General features: G+C 41.8%; 1 long non-coding RNA gene across 2 annotated transcripts; it reads left to right on the forward strand.

Moving 5' to 3' along the window:
* Positions 1-645: 645 nt before the first annotated feature.
* Positions 646-12511, forward strand: LOC127611651 (uncharacterized). Of its 2 annotated transcripts, none has more exons than XR_007965408.1 (3): positions 646-1444; positions 5640-5750; positions 12215-12511. It is a non-coding gene; the product is annotated as an uncharacterized LOC127611651 (long non-coding RNA). The 2 variants fall into 2 exon arrangements; XR_007965409.1 differs by lacking the exon at positions 12215-12511 and adding an exon at positions 6606-6908.
* The last annotated feature ends 539 nt before the right edge of the window (positions 12512-13050 follow it).

Genomic DNA, 13050 nt, shown 5'->3' on the forward strand with positions numbered 1-13050 from the left:
CCGTGTGTGCTGTCCGTGGCGTGCAGTTATTTTACCTCCCTCTGAGTACTCATGAACATTTTTCCACCGCAGAGACAACCGCAGTACACTTTGCTTTTGAGTGGGCCGTTCCAAGTTGTAATCCCAAACAAAATGTCTTCAAGTCTTTTGTAAATGACGCAGAGGGGATAACGTGATATATGTTTTTCGCTGGAATCATTTTCGCATCTTTGGTCCACTCAGGTTCTGGTGTTTGAAGAGAAAAACAGACTGCGGATGAGAGTGACAGGCAGAAATGCTAAATTATATGTCCAAGGAAAAGGCCTAGTAAGTCCACAGCAGTGACATGTTCCAGATGTATTGGCTTTAACTTACCTCACAAGATGGATGGATGCAGCAACTTTGTAAAATAACGACTTGAATAAATCTTTTAGCAAAATTGTTCTTGTGATGGATCTATGCTTTTTATGTCGGAACTGTCATTTTTTTTCTCCCCTCAATCGGACTTAAAAACAATTCTGGTCTGAAGGTATTAGCCAGATCTTCTGACCTGTAGCGACTCGTCAATAAAGCCATTGGCTTTTAAACACAATCCTTTTTAAGCGATGAGATAAATGCTGCAGGTCAGTAAACATTCACTTCGGTCAACAAGAATGGATACATAAAAAGCTGGCGTCACCGTCCGTGACAAGAAAGCCTATGCGGTCACCATTTGAACAACGCAAGCCAAACTTAACAATCAAACCAATGAGCGTACAACACAATCGGAAAATAACGCAATGAGACGGTCTCATCTCGAGACTCATCTGCATTTCGTCCTTGGCTTTTCAACGGTCTTGTCGCAAAGTGTCATATATTTAGGTGGTGGGGGCGTTGTGGGGGGTGCTAAGCCTGTCTGCGAATCTGCTAGTGTGATGTCATCACTATGAGACACTGGTGTGATATGACGGTGAGGTAATGGCAGGAGAGGATTGCAAGTTTATTACTTTGGCACGCGGTTAGTTTGGCTTCTGCAGACTGCAACGCGGTTTTAATGAGAATAGATGATCTACTTCAAGCGATTCGTGTATGTTTTCATGTGAATGAGAGAGCACATGTTCAAGCTAAGAGGCATTTATGACGGGAGGCGATTCAAATTACGTATACAGTACAGGTATGGTCAAGGGACTAAAATGGCTTGTACGCTTGTGCTAGTTCCAGGCCAGTGCCCTTTCTTTTTCCACCAGCAAAATTGGCTCTAGCGCTAGCTTTAGCTCTGGTGCTTGAAAATGGTTCTTAAGCTGGCCCCAATTATTTGTTGGGCCAGACGCTGGCAACGACGACGTCAGGGGGTGGTGGGCGGCGGGCGGGGTTATCATGACGATTGCAGATGTAGAGAAATGACTCACTGGACACATGGAAGGTTTGCACAAAGTCTTGAGTGGTGAACTCCGGCACAATTGTGTCCCACCAGAAGGACGATTGGGTGAGGTTGGTTGCTAAGCTAAGTCTAAGTTAACTATTTGTCGCGTGTTCACATTTTGTGAATTTCAAGGTCTTACATTTTGTTGAATTTGGTGGATTGATAGGATGTTTCAGTGTATGACTTGTTTTTACACTTATATGATTGTTAAAATGTTAGTTAGAAAAATTGCCTGTATGCTTACCAAAGGTTTTTCAGGCGGCCACAGTTGAACTCAGGATTGTCTTCTTTTGTGAGAATTTGGGAAATCCAAACAAATTAGTGGTCAACGAATGTTTTTGGAACAGAATGTGTTAGTTATTAAATTCCTTTGTGTATTCTTGCTTCATCAGCAAATTGAACAAGACACTGACTAATGTTGAAAAGTAATTTGTGTCTCATTACTCAATTTGGAAAATCTACTCTCGTCATGTTGCTTAATATTTATACTACGGCTAGAGGGGGAAAAATGGGTAAGTTGACCACAAAAAAATTATCAACACAAAAATGTCTGCCTCCAAACTATAACTAATCATTTTAAAACCATATTTGTGCTGCCCGGAACCAGGTTTGGCCACCGTCTGTTTACTCCACAGACGTTTGTTGCAGACGCCCACACCTAGTCAATGGTATGTAGTTGAATTGTCGAAATACGCCAAAAGAAATAAGTTGCTCAAGGTTTGGGGTCACTTAAAAAACAAAAAAAAGTTTTACGTCATGTCTGCAAAACAGACCTGGGTTAGCTTTGACATAACTGCTAAAGTTTACATTGTTGTTTTAGTACAGTTATGAAAATAGCTTTATGAGATGAACAGTGACTTTAGCTGGAAATTACCGTATGCTCAATCATGAAAATTGATTCTCATATGGAGTTTATGTGGTGTGTTTAGGTGTTGGCTTATAATGTATGCAATGTCCGGTTCATAAGGAATGGATTCATCATAGAACTTTGTGACGCTGTGTCCTTATTATATGCCCTTCTCTGTTGAAAAAGCAATCACTGTGAACAGCTATCATAATCATTTTTATAAGATGTTTGATTGCTCATTAAAATAGCTAATTTGCACATTTCATTGCATGCAAAAATAATCCTAATCATTGCAGGCATTTGATTCATTTCTTTTTTACACCATTAAAACAATCAATTGCTTGCATACATGATGATTATTAACATCTGATATTTTATATTTGCCAGTTGTAAATCTTGTTTGATAGTGTCTATCCGAACCCGAACCTTTCTTTACTTGCATATGAGTGATATCACCTGTAAGACTCCGGTAATTGGGACAACCCGAATGGCCGCTTTGAAATTGTCACGCCGTCATCGGTCACTAATGATGAGCGGCTGAGCTGTTGTCAATTAGGAACTGCATATTGAAGCGAACGTGTGATCTCACCAGCCAGGCTCACATGTGCCAAAGTCACCCTGAAGAAATGACATCATAGACAATGATGTCATCCCACCATTCCAGACCCTCTCCCGTTCCCGCTTAAATGCTTTTAGGCTTGGCTACACACACGCGCACACACACACACACATACACACACATTCAAGATGCTCGAGTCGTGATATAAACAAGACAAATATACAACAGATGCGATAAGGATCTCATTTGCCCTCAGAACAAATAAAACAAGCAACTCTACATCCCCCCACCACACACACACACACACACACACACACACACACACACACACACACACGTCATCTAGAACTAAATATGTCCAATAATACGCTTGTAAACATTCTGACAGAAGCCAGGCCACAGTCGCTCCTATTAGACCATGCCAGGAAAACATGCAACGTTCAATTAGACGCTAAACATAATCATATTAAACCTATTTAAAAGTAGCTCACCGTGTTAATTTTCTGTGGTTTACTGTACGCGAGTTTTCATAGGTGACCGTTTCTCTGAGTGCAACGCCATATGTGTTGAGAATGGCTTCATGGCTATTAAAAAAAATAAAAATGGAATACTGCACTAAAACACTTTAACATCTGGAAGTATACTGCAGTACATATCATCAGAGGTAAACTAGGGTAACAGATTGTACTTGAAATATTTTCTGAAAAATGTGTCATGTTGCAAGAATTTATTTGTAAGATTATAAAGGGAATAAGAACGTTACGGGAATTAAGGAATGATATTGCAACCTCCCTCCTGATGAAATTCCAGAATAAAGGAATTTTACAAGGGAAAATAATTAAGTCATAACACGAGGAAAAACTTCATATAGGTTTGAGAGTAAAAGTTGTGCACTTTGCATTTAAAAAAAGGTGGAATCTTATGTCTTTATATTGTAGTGAAAAGGGAAGGGAATAAAATGGTAATATGATTTTTATATTATAATTTTTTTTAAAGTTGAAAATAGAGACAGTCGTCGTCAAAATAGTCCAAGAAATAGTGATCGTTCCAGTTGGACGGTGTAATATTACGAGAAATCCTTTGTCATTTTATGACAAAAAACGTTTTAAGATGAGTTAAAAATATGATATTGTGCAACTTACCAAAGGGGAATAAACAATATAAAACCTCTCACTTTAGTGGGACAGATGACATTTTCTCTTACTCGACTCTTCAATTTCACCTCATCCAATGCGTACCCAATGAGTAATGTGTTAAGACTGTCCGGTACTGTGTATCACGCGGCGACTCAACGATTCCTCCATGAGCAGACTTTTTTTTGTTTTGGAGCTGATGAATGGATTGGGAAACCCAAGCAGAAGCACACTCTGGGTGGCCGGCCATCTGCCTTGAGGAGTATTTCCAGTTGATGATGAGAAAAATAATAATACTCACTGTATGATGTACAAAGACCTATATCAAGCGTATACATGGCTACACCTTATTTTCAGTGTGTAGAAGGACTCAAGTGGGCACACATTTTGTTCTCATGCCCTCCCTCTGTGCTCGGCAAAAACCATGTGGACGATCGCTCTTTTGCGGATGAGCTTCTCTCGTCATCTAAATTTATTCCCCCTCGCCTCCCAACTCCTCTGGAGGCGAGAGCAGGTGGAAGTGACAGGGGTCCTGGCTTACACTTATTGGGCAGATGGGTGAACTCCATGACCAATGCTGCGAACCTCCCCGTTCAGGAAGAGCACAGATATTGACATCCCCCAACTCGGTGAATCATTCGCCTTGAGGTACAGTTTTAAGACAGCAAGTACCGTCTGTGTTTTTAGACTAAAAGAAGACTAGATCAAGTACCATGCAGGCAACGTTTTATGGCACACACAACCACCTCCTGGGTCAAATGACGGAAGTTCACAGACACGCCCACCACTGTTTATTAGCATTTGTTTTTAATTAATTGGAGGGAAAAGGGCATTTTCAGGTTAAATTTCCTGTAAGGGGAAAATGAATGTCTTCTAAATTTGACTGATCTCAAAGAAGCGTGTTGTTCCACCATCTCACGTGACATGCGCGCACTCGCGACCGACCACAAGGCACTCTAAACCGCTCTCACAACCCGAAAGCGAGTATTTGTTTTGATTGTGAATATTTAAACAACACTGCGTTTTTATTTTTAAATACTTTTCAAAAGCTTACTTGCAACAGTTTACATTGAGACTAATAATTGTTTGGTACCCTGGGGAATTTTTTGGCATCTCATGAGCACCATCCGTTCTGTGGGAAGAAAAAACACTTTTGTAGTGAATCAAATATCATTTCACTCCATAAAATGAAAAAAAAAAGTTTTTATTGTGATATTCAACAAGTTAAGATTTCTTTTAATGTTTTATTTTTCACCTTGGCTAAAATATGCCTAAAAGTGTCAAATAGCTTTTGGATAAGAGGCCGTTGGTTAGCGGCAATACAATGTATCAGCTGAAATTAGCATGTTCTAAAACTACCAAGCAGGTGTCATCAAATCCTGTCACAAAAACTCACTTTACCAAATGCATTAATTCATGCAGCAATTGTATCTGATGCCCAAATATCAGATCCTACCATCTCCTCTGCATCGTTGTCTTTTCCAGTGTAAAACCAGGCAGACTCAAAACCGCTCTGCAGACCTCCTTCAGCAGCGCCGCATGAAAACCTGCAATCATGCCTCAATATTTTGAGACTTGCAAAATGTAATTTAGGACCAGTGTCCCAGGAAACTCACCAAAATGTTATTCGTGTTGCTGAACGGACAGGGGGGAATATCCACGCCAGCTCATCACGTCCCCCTGCCTTCTTTTCACTTTGCTGTTCCTCGTGTCGTTTAGGCCCATTCAACCCAGATGACATCATCGAATGCCGGCGTGCCAAGTGTGCTCCATAAAGGCCAGACATGTTTCAGGAGTGAGGGAGTACCGATGGTGCGCTGAGACGAGAGGGTGAGAAAGATCTTTCTACTAAATTAGTCATGACACAAATGTGATGGTGGTGCCGGTCAGCGCTCTTCAACAAGTTGCTCTAAAGGAAATGGAATCATCCAACCGGCAAAAACAAACAAACAAAAAAATAAAATCACTCGATTGTGCTCTTAATGTAATTACAATCGTTTTCTCCCTAAGTTGAATCAGCAAGTTATATCTAGTAAAATTTCTGTGGTTTGAGGATAGTAGCGACATTTGAGGAGCTAATTTAGGGTGGGAATAACAGAGTAACTTGCGATACAATTTTAGCAATAACAGTGTCCAGTGGTTAGCGCGTCGACCACACATTGCAGAGGTCGTGGTTTCGAACCCGGCTGCGGCCTCCCTGTGTTGGGTTTGCATGTTCTCCCCGGGCCTGCGTGGGTTTTCTCCGGGTACTCTGGTGTCCTCTCACATTACAACGGTCCCGTGACCGTTGTAAGGATGAAGCAGATCAGAAAATGGATGGATGGAAAAATAGAATAGAAAAATAGAAACCCAGGCACTCCAATAGCGCTATACTTAGGAATTAGGAATTACGCGTAAAAATCAATTATTTGTCAACCGGGTGGCGGGTGCGTGGGTGCGACAAAAAAGCGCAATGACACACTTAGATGCAACTCACAGCAGCGCTATGAGCAGCCCCATTCCCCATGACATGGAAAACGAGAATGTTTCCTTTTTGAATAATACTCAGAAAATATTTGAGAATGTTTGTGAGGATTCAGATGGAAAAAAAAAATTACGTTTGTGTGTAAGCTTTGTACCAATAGTGTGCCCGGCTAACTTTTTAAACGATGATACTGGAATGAATGAGGTGACTTTTTGTTGCAGATTGTTTCAGTCTTTTGGCGCAAATTATTGAAACGATGAACCAAAAACAGGTTTGGCCTTGGGACCGAAGAGGGTCACGAAACTGCTGGAATGGAGAGTGTGGGTGGTGGTATGCATGGTGAGTAGAGAACTCAGGTGCGGTCTTGCAGATGATTCACAAACGTTCCCGGTGCCGCTAGATCCAAAACGGTCGGATTCAGTTGTCTTCTGTGAACCAGAACGCAGCCTCCTATGGCACAAATACAGCACAAAACCAAATACAACACTTCATACATTTTCCTTCTGCCCCAGAATCACAGTTGTTACAGTGTTATCTCACATCATATTTCGGATACCGGGAAATTGCATCCGGACTTTTGTTGGCATTGTTTTTGTTTGGCAGCGTTACTCGAGTTTGTCATTTATCCCCATTTAAGTGCCATATAGGCTGCAAAGAGGAGAGAAAAAACGCTTGCGTGGCTCTGTCTAAAAGGGTCAAATTATACATTATAGTTCATTTTTATCTCATAATGGTGCGGTTTTACAGTCGTAGTCAAGAAATATCCTCGCACATAAACCTCTATGAAGCCCCTTTTTATCCTTGTTTGTTTTTGCTGTTGATTAAACAAACGATTAAGTAATTAGATTTGCAGGCCAATTTGTGAGGATGTGGGCCAATGCTGAGCTTGCCACTTTCTTCCCATATTTGTCATACGGATGTTAAAAAAAAAAGTGTGCCAAAGACCTTGACAAACCACTTTTTGGAAGCCTAATTTGCCTATCGTAATTCGACACCAGACAGTGGCGTAGCAAATAGAAGCATGTTAACAACGTCCTGGTTTGAATCTTAATGACAGTGTGTGCTTTGTGGTCGCATGGTTCCACCAGCGTTGTGTAATTAGACTAACTTGTACCCTGTGTGCCCCTCCCCCTCTCTCGTAGTCTTTCACCACACCTCCTTTGTGTGTTTGTGTGTGTGGGTGTATACGTCGTCTCAATCCAAGTGCTTGTGCTAACAGGGCAGTTTGGCTTGTGGTATCACGGGTGTGTGTCAAACAGAACCTTCCCTCTCAGGGAAAAAATGAAGGTGGGAGGGAGGGATGGTGTGTGTGCGTGCGTGTGTGTCTGCATGGTGATGTCATCTATAATGACATCATCCCATGGAGTGGAGCCAAGAGACCTGATGGTTGAGCATCCTCCAGTGAGTAAAGGAAGAAGGAGGGGGGTAATAAAGGGATGGAGTGGTTCGAAAAGGTGACTTTTAACGGCGGATTTTCCCGCTCTTTTGTTGGCTAGACGGGCCACCCGGTTGCTCTTTGGTCTCTTTTGAGAAGCGTTATTCCATTTGGCGCTGGCATTCCTGAGGGAAGTACGCGAGAGTGCAAGAGAATCAATAGCGGCGGCTCTCCTCGCAAACGCATACATCATGAAAACACATCACGTTATCCACCTCACACGTAGAAAGACCCCCCACTGCGTGCATTTTGTATGTGACAAGCGCATTAGCAGAGCTAGGTGGAGTTAATGGCCTCGCTCAAGCAGCCAAGGTAAACACATTCACAAAGATGGTTGTGATTCTGATTGTGTCAGTAGGAACACCTGTGCCTCTGCATGCTTCCATTGTTGTCCACTTGGCGGTGCTGTGCTCCACACTGTGCTGCCGCCATTCCTGACACCTCTACTGCTAGCATCCCATCCCCACTGCCCCCCCCCCCCCCCACACCTCTCGGGAAGATGCTGAGAACATTTCGCTCGGCACACGTAGAGTTTCAGAAAACACACGAGTGTGTCGGTCGGCTTTTTTTTTTTTTTTTAACCACGATGATTCAGTGTTTCTTATCGCCGTGTGCCATGACCGTCGGTGTCAAACTGACTCAACAGTATAAATAGAGAGGCATGCAGTGTGGGACAGAGAGAAGCAGGGATGAAAGATAGGAAGGGAATGAGGGAGGAATCATGAGTCGGTGCCACGGATTAAACAAAATAAACAGAGGAGATGGAGTTGCTGTCCTCTGTTTGGTACCGACGGCCGACTTTTTATTTTTATTTTAATTGTATTTTTTTTGGATATGCCACACAACCACCGATAAGTGCAGGACACAATAACATATTTAGGACGCAGAAGAAGAAGAAGAATCGACTAATTTCAGCTTGCGCGCTAGCCCACCGCAGACGTTTGGACTGAAAATCTGAGTAATGGATGCCGAAAATGCAATCATACAACAAAGCAGTTTTTAGCTGCCCTGTTAATGAACAAAAACAAATATGGCGCTGCAATTATGTCGGAGGAAATAAGGCGACCTCTTCCATGTTTTCCATTTACCATAAATTAAAATGTTTACACAACAGTGGGCTTGAAAAGGGCAACTTCCAAGTACAAAAATCTGTCTCAAAGTAGCCTGCTTGACACCAAAGCCAAATGTGTCATTGCATGATTTTTTTTTTCCACTTTTGTTAGAGGAATTAAGGGGCTGCTTCCTTGGGGCTGTTTCAAGTAAAACGGGGGGCGGGGGTGGGGGGGGGGGTGCTATTTGGGCTGCTTGTTTCCCTGAAAACCTTTTGGAAACTGAAAAGTGAATTGAAAGAAATGGGGCTAAAGGTGAAGTTCTAACAAACCTAAATAAGAAAACAAAAGTTTGTCCACACTTTTTTGAGAGGAATTAGGAGATGTTTACACAGACTGTTTTCAACTGAAAACTTGTTTTTGAAAACTGTTTTGAAAATTGAAAACTCTAATTTGACCAGACACAAAAGGAAGGGGGGACACAATTTTCCTGATTGGAAAGCAAGGAAAGCAATCTTCAGTAATGTGGGTTGGTAGAATCACAGACCAAAAAAACGCTACTGCTTCGGCTAAGGTACCAGCCAATATGACGCCCTCATGGCCTTTTTTTAACCAATCAACGCAAGAATGGTGCTCTGCAAAATTTTCTACCTTGTTTGAGATTTTCCTTTAGCACGGGAACATTGTCCACTAGAAAACAAAAGGTCGCTTTTCACCACAAGTGTCTGCAAATGCAAACTTCTTAAGGTAACTTGCTAACAACTTGTTTTCTGACTTTATCAGAGGATACGAGGACCTTTTTAACCAACATTTTTCTAATATGTTTTTAAATTTATTTTTCCCCAATAGCTCATGAAAAAGTGTATTAAAATGGAAATTGGGGGGAAAAAAGCCCAATACACCATTTTGTCAAAATAATAACAATCACATTATCGCAAACAAAATTTGGATTGTTGGACCGCAGCAAAGAGTGGCTCGGTGTTCCAGTGGTTAGCGTGTTGACCTCACAGTGCAGAGGTTGTGGGTTCGATCCCGGGTCCGGCCTTCCTGTGAGGAGTTTGCGTGTTCTCCCCAGGCCTGCGTGGGTTTTCTCCGGGCACTGCGGTTTCCTCCCGCATTCCCAAAACAGGCATGACAGGCTGATTGAACACAAAAAAATTTCCCAAGGTGTGAGTGTGAGCGCGGATGGTTATTCTTTCTTCTTTCTACATACATTCTTGCTGCTGGAGGCTGTAATTTTCCCCAGTGTGGGACGAATAAAGGATATCTTATTCGTCTCTGTGTGCCCTGCGATTGGCTGGCAATCGGTTCAGGGTGTCCCCCGCCGACTGCCCGAAAGCTGGGATAGACTTCAGCACGCCCTGTGACCCTTGTGAGGATAAAGCGGACCAGAAAATGGATGGACAGCAGCAATAAACGGATACACTCCTTCCTGCTGTACTTAATGTATGATCAACACGCCGGGCTCTAACTTGCAACATGTTTACATGCAATGTAAGCATGCGGGGGATTAAAAACTCATAATGATGTAAATGTTTGTATTCGATCTGTGGTTTTATTTGGTATATCCGTCAGTGTCCACTTACTCCTCCCTTTGCTCTATTATCCTCAACATTGGTATGGCAACACTGGCACGGGCGCCCTCCCACTCTCTTCCGACGTTAGTCATAAGCCTCAGTCATGAGCAAGCAGCAGCCGTCCATTGTTTGTTCCACTTTGTCCTCTTTTATCATGCTAGCTTGCGCATGCTAACTGGTTTTGGATGATCAGCGATCATTTTGCCTAAGCAACGCAAGTTCTTCTGACGATTTTGTATTGCTGGGGCAAGTCATGGTAAAAGCCCATAACTACAGTCTTTTTACCCAGCACAGTTTTTACAGTACAGTAACTGTATAAACACGGATAGATTTCCTTGTCCTTTTTTGGCAATATGGAGCAGCAACATTCTGTCCCAAGGTGGTAATGGTGCACAACGCAAATTTTATCTTCTCGTATGAGTGGGTCTGATACTACGCTTGTGACCTCAAGGAACATGCTATTTTTTTGGGCATACTAGAATAAAATCTAATTACACATACATGACAGTAGTAGGTGGTACTCGCATTGTCAGAATATGCTCATGGAGTATTAGTTATACGGTGATGGGGGATTTTTGGTGCGTTTTTTACCCCCCCTGATTATGTGCACACAGAGGACAGAGCAGGAGATACAGTATGACGTGCAGTGGAAGAGACAGCATACAAAATATTTGACAGGGATAAAAGTTTAGAGAGACTACAGAATAATCTCAATAAAGGTCAAGGTAAATTCTTTTTTTCATTTATTTTTTATTTTTTGTGATAAGGAAACAATGTTATGCCGAAGCATACTTACAACAAGATTTTGAGTACCGGTAATTTTCTTGGAGTTCATCTTTCTGCCATATTTCCCTGTCCTTTTCTGATGTGTCTTGTCACTGAGCTCTCCGGCCAAAGTTGCTAGTGAGTACAGTTAGAGTAATTAGTTCCAAAAAAAATTTTTCTAATATAATTTGAGTAGAATGAATGATATTGATTGATTTGTCATCTGTGGGGTTTTCATGTGTTGTTGTAGCACATTTAACTTTGAGTTAGGGAGCATATACATTTTTGAAAATTCTACTCTGCTGGTGTAAAGAGGCTGCTCTGTTGCATGTTAGGTTTCATTGTGGGATCAGGCAGTTATCACAAGACCATGTGCCGTCCGCCTCTGTGGAGAACGACCCATAAGTGCCTTGTAAATGTGGGCCTCTTTTTGTGCATATACCATTGTGCACCGAGTGAGCATGCATGTGTGTCAGCTTATCCGCTTTATGTGCGACGGTGTCCTGTGATGTAAGATAGCGCCACTCATTCATTTCATTTCCTTCAATACAATCTCCTCTGCTTTTGATTTGACCTCCGGGTTAAGTGTTGAATGTAATTCAAATGGCTTGAAGAGCTTGCGTTTCTGAATTAGAAGCATCAAAATATATCAATATTTTTTTAAATATGTGCCTTAACTTAATTGCTTTGGATTTGACTGCGTGTGTACATTATATCTACTTTTCTTCCTTTGGAGTAAGTGTTGCAAAAAAAGCTTTCACTCTATTTAGTTTTTTACTTTTTAAATATTAAACAAGACAATATAATAAGTTAAGAATTTTGACCGACTGTCCATTTTGCATTCAAAGCACAAGTGTGGGAGGTTCACTGATCATATTTTGTGTGCTTTGCACTCACCACTAAAAGGACAACCGTTTATTTAAGGGGACAAATAGGGCAAATACTCTCTAATTATCTGGCAAGTGAGCAAAATGACTTTTTTTTCTGTCTTCTTCTTTGTGTAGCTGTGAGGGGCAGTGATGTTCCGTATCACCGAGCAGGGATATCCGTTGACCCACTTCAGGACACGAGCAAGTCCTCTCTTCGTTGCCCCGTTTACCCTAATGTAAAGGTATCACACAAGACATTTGACATTTTATCCATCATGTGAAAAATGAGTGGACGACGTTGATCTTGGACAGTGGCCCGAGCTGACAACTCTGGCTGAGTGACAGTTTACAGCACTTTTCACCAAAGAGTAACTTTGGACAGGAGAATGGCTTTCAAGTGAAAAGATGAAGAATCGACACAAAAAAGTGGCATGTAATTTCAAGTCAAGTCAACAGTATTTATAGAGCACTTTCAAACAGCCATCGCTGCATACAAAGTGCTGATTTGATTTGAGTGTTGTTTGTTTACATTTCCTACATTCATGTAGTAATTGACTATATGCGTTATTACTTTATGAAAATCAAAGTTATGGTAGAGTGTGTGTAGTATGTGGTCCTAAACGTGTGACTCCACCTGTACGGATTCTGCACCGAAGCGCCATGTTTTTAATTTTTTTTAATGATTTCCTTGGCGGCTTTAGTGATGCGCCATTTTATGACATTGGGCTTAATTGAACATTGAAAGTTACAATTTCTCATCCCCTTCACAACCTCCTATGGACTGACCGAAATCCAAATTCCAACCTCAATCATCCAGGGAGTGCGCCCTCTGCTGGGGACGGATGATACTGCGCCCATCCCATTCGTTTCTAAATGGAAGACAACTCGAGTGACCACATCTTTCTGACGTAGAACGCCAATATCCAAAGACAACCATGTTGCTTCTTACCCACTGAGCTATCCAACCAACT

This window comes from Hippocampus zosterae, chromosome 12 (genome assembly GCF_025434085.1).
Source record: "Hippocampus zosterae strain Florida chromosome 12, ASM2543408v3, whole genome shotgun sequence".
Taxonomy (NCBI): domain Eukaryota; kingdom Metazoa; phylum Chordata; class Actinopteri; order Syngnathiformes; family Syngnathidae; genus Hippocampus; species Hippocampus zosterae.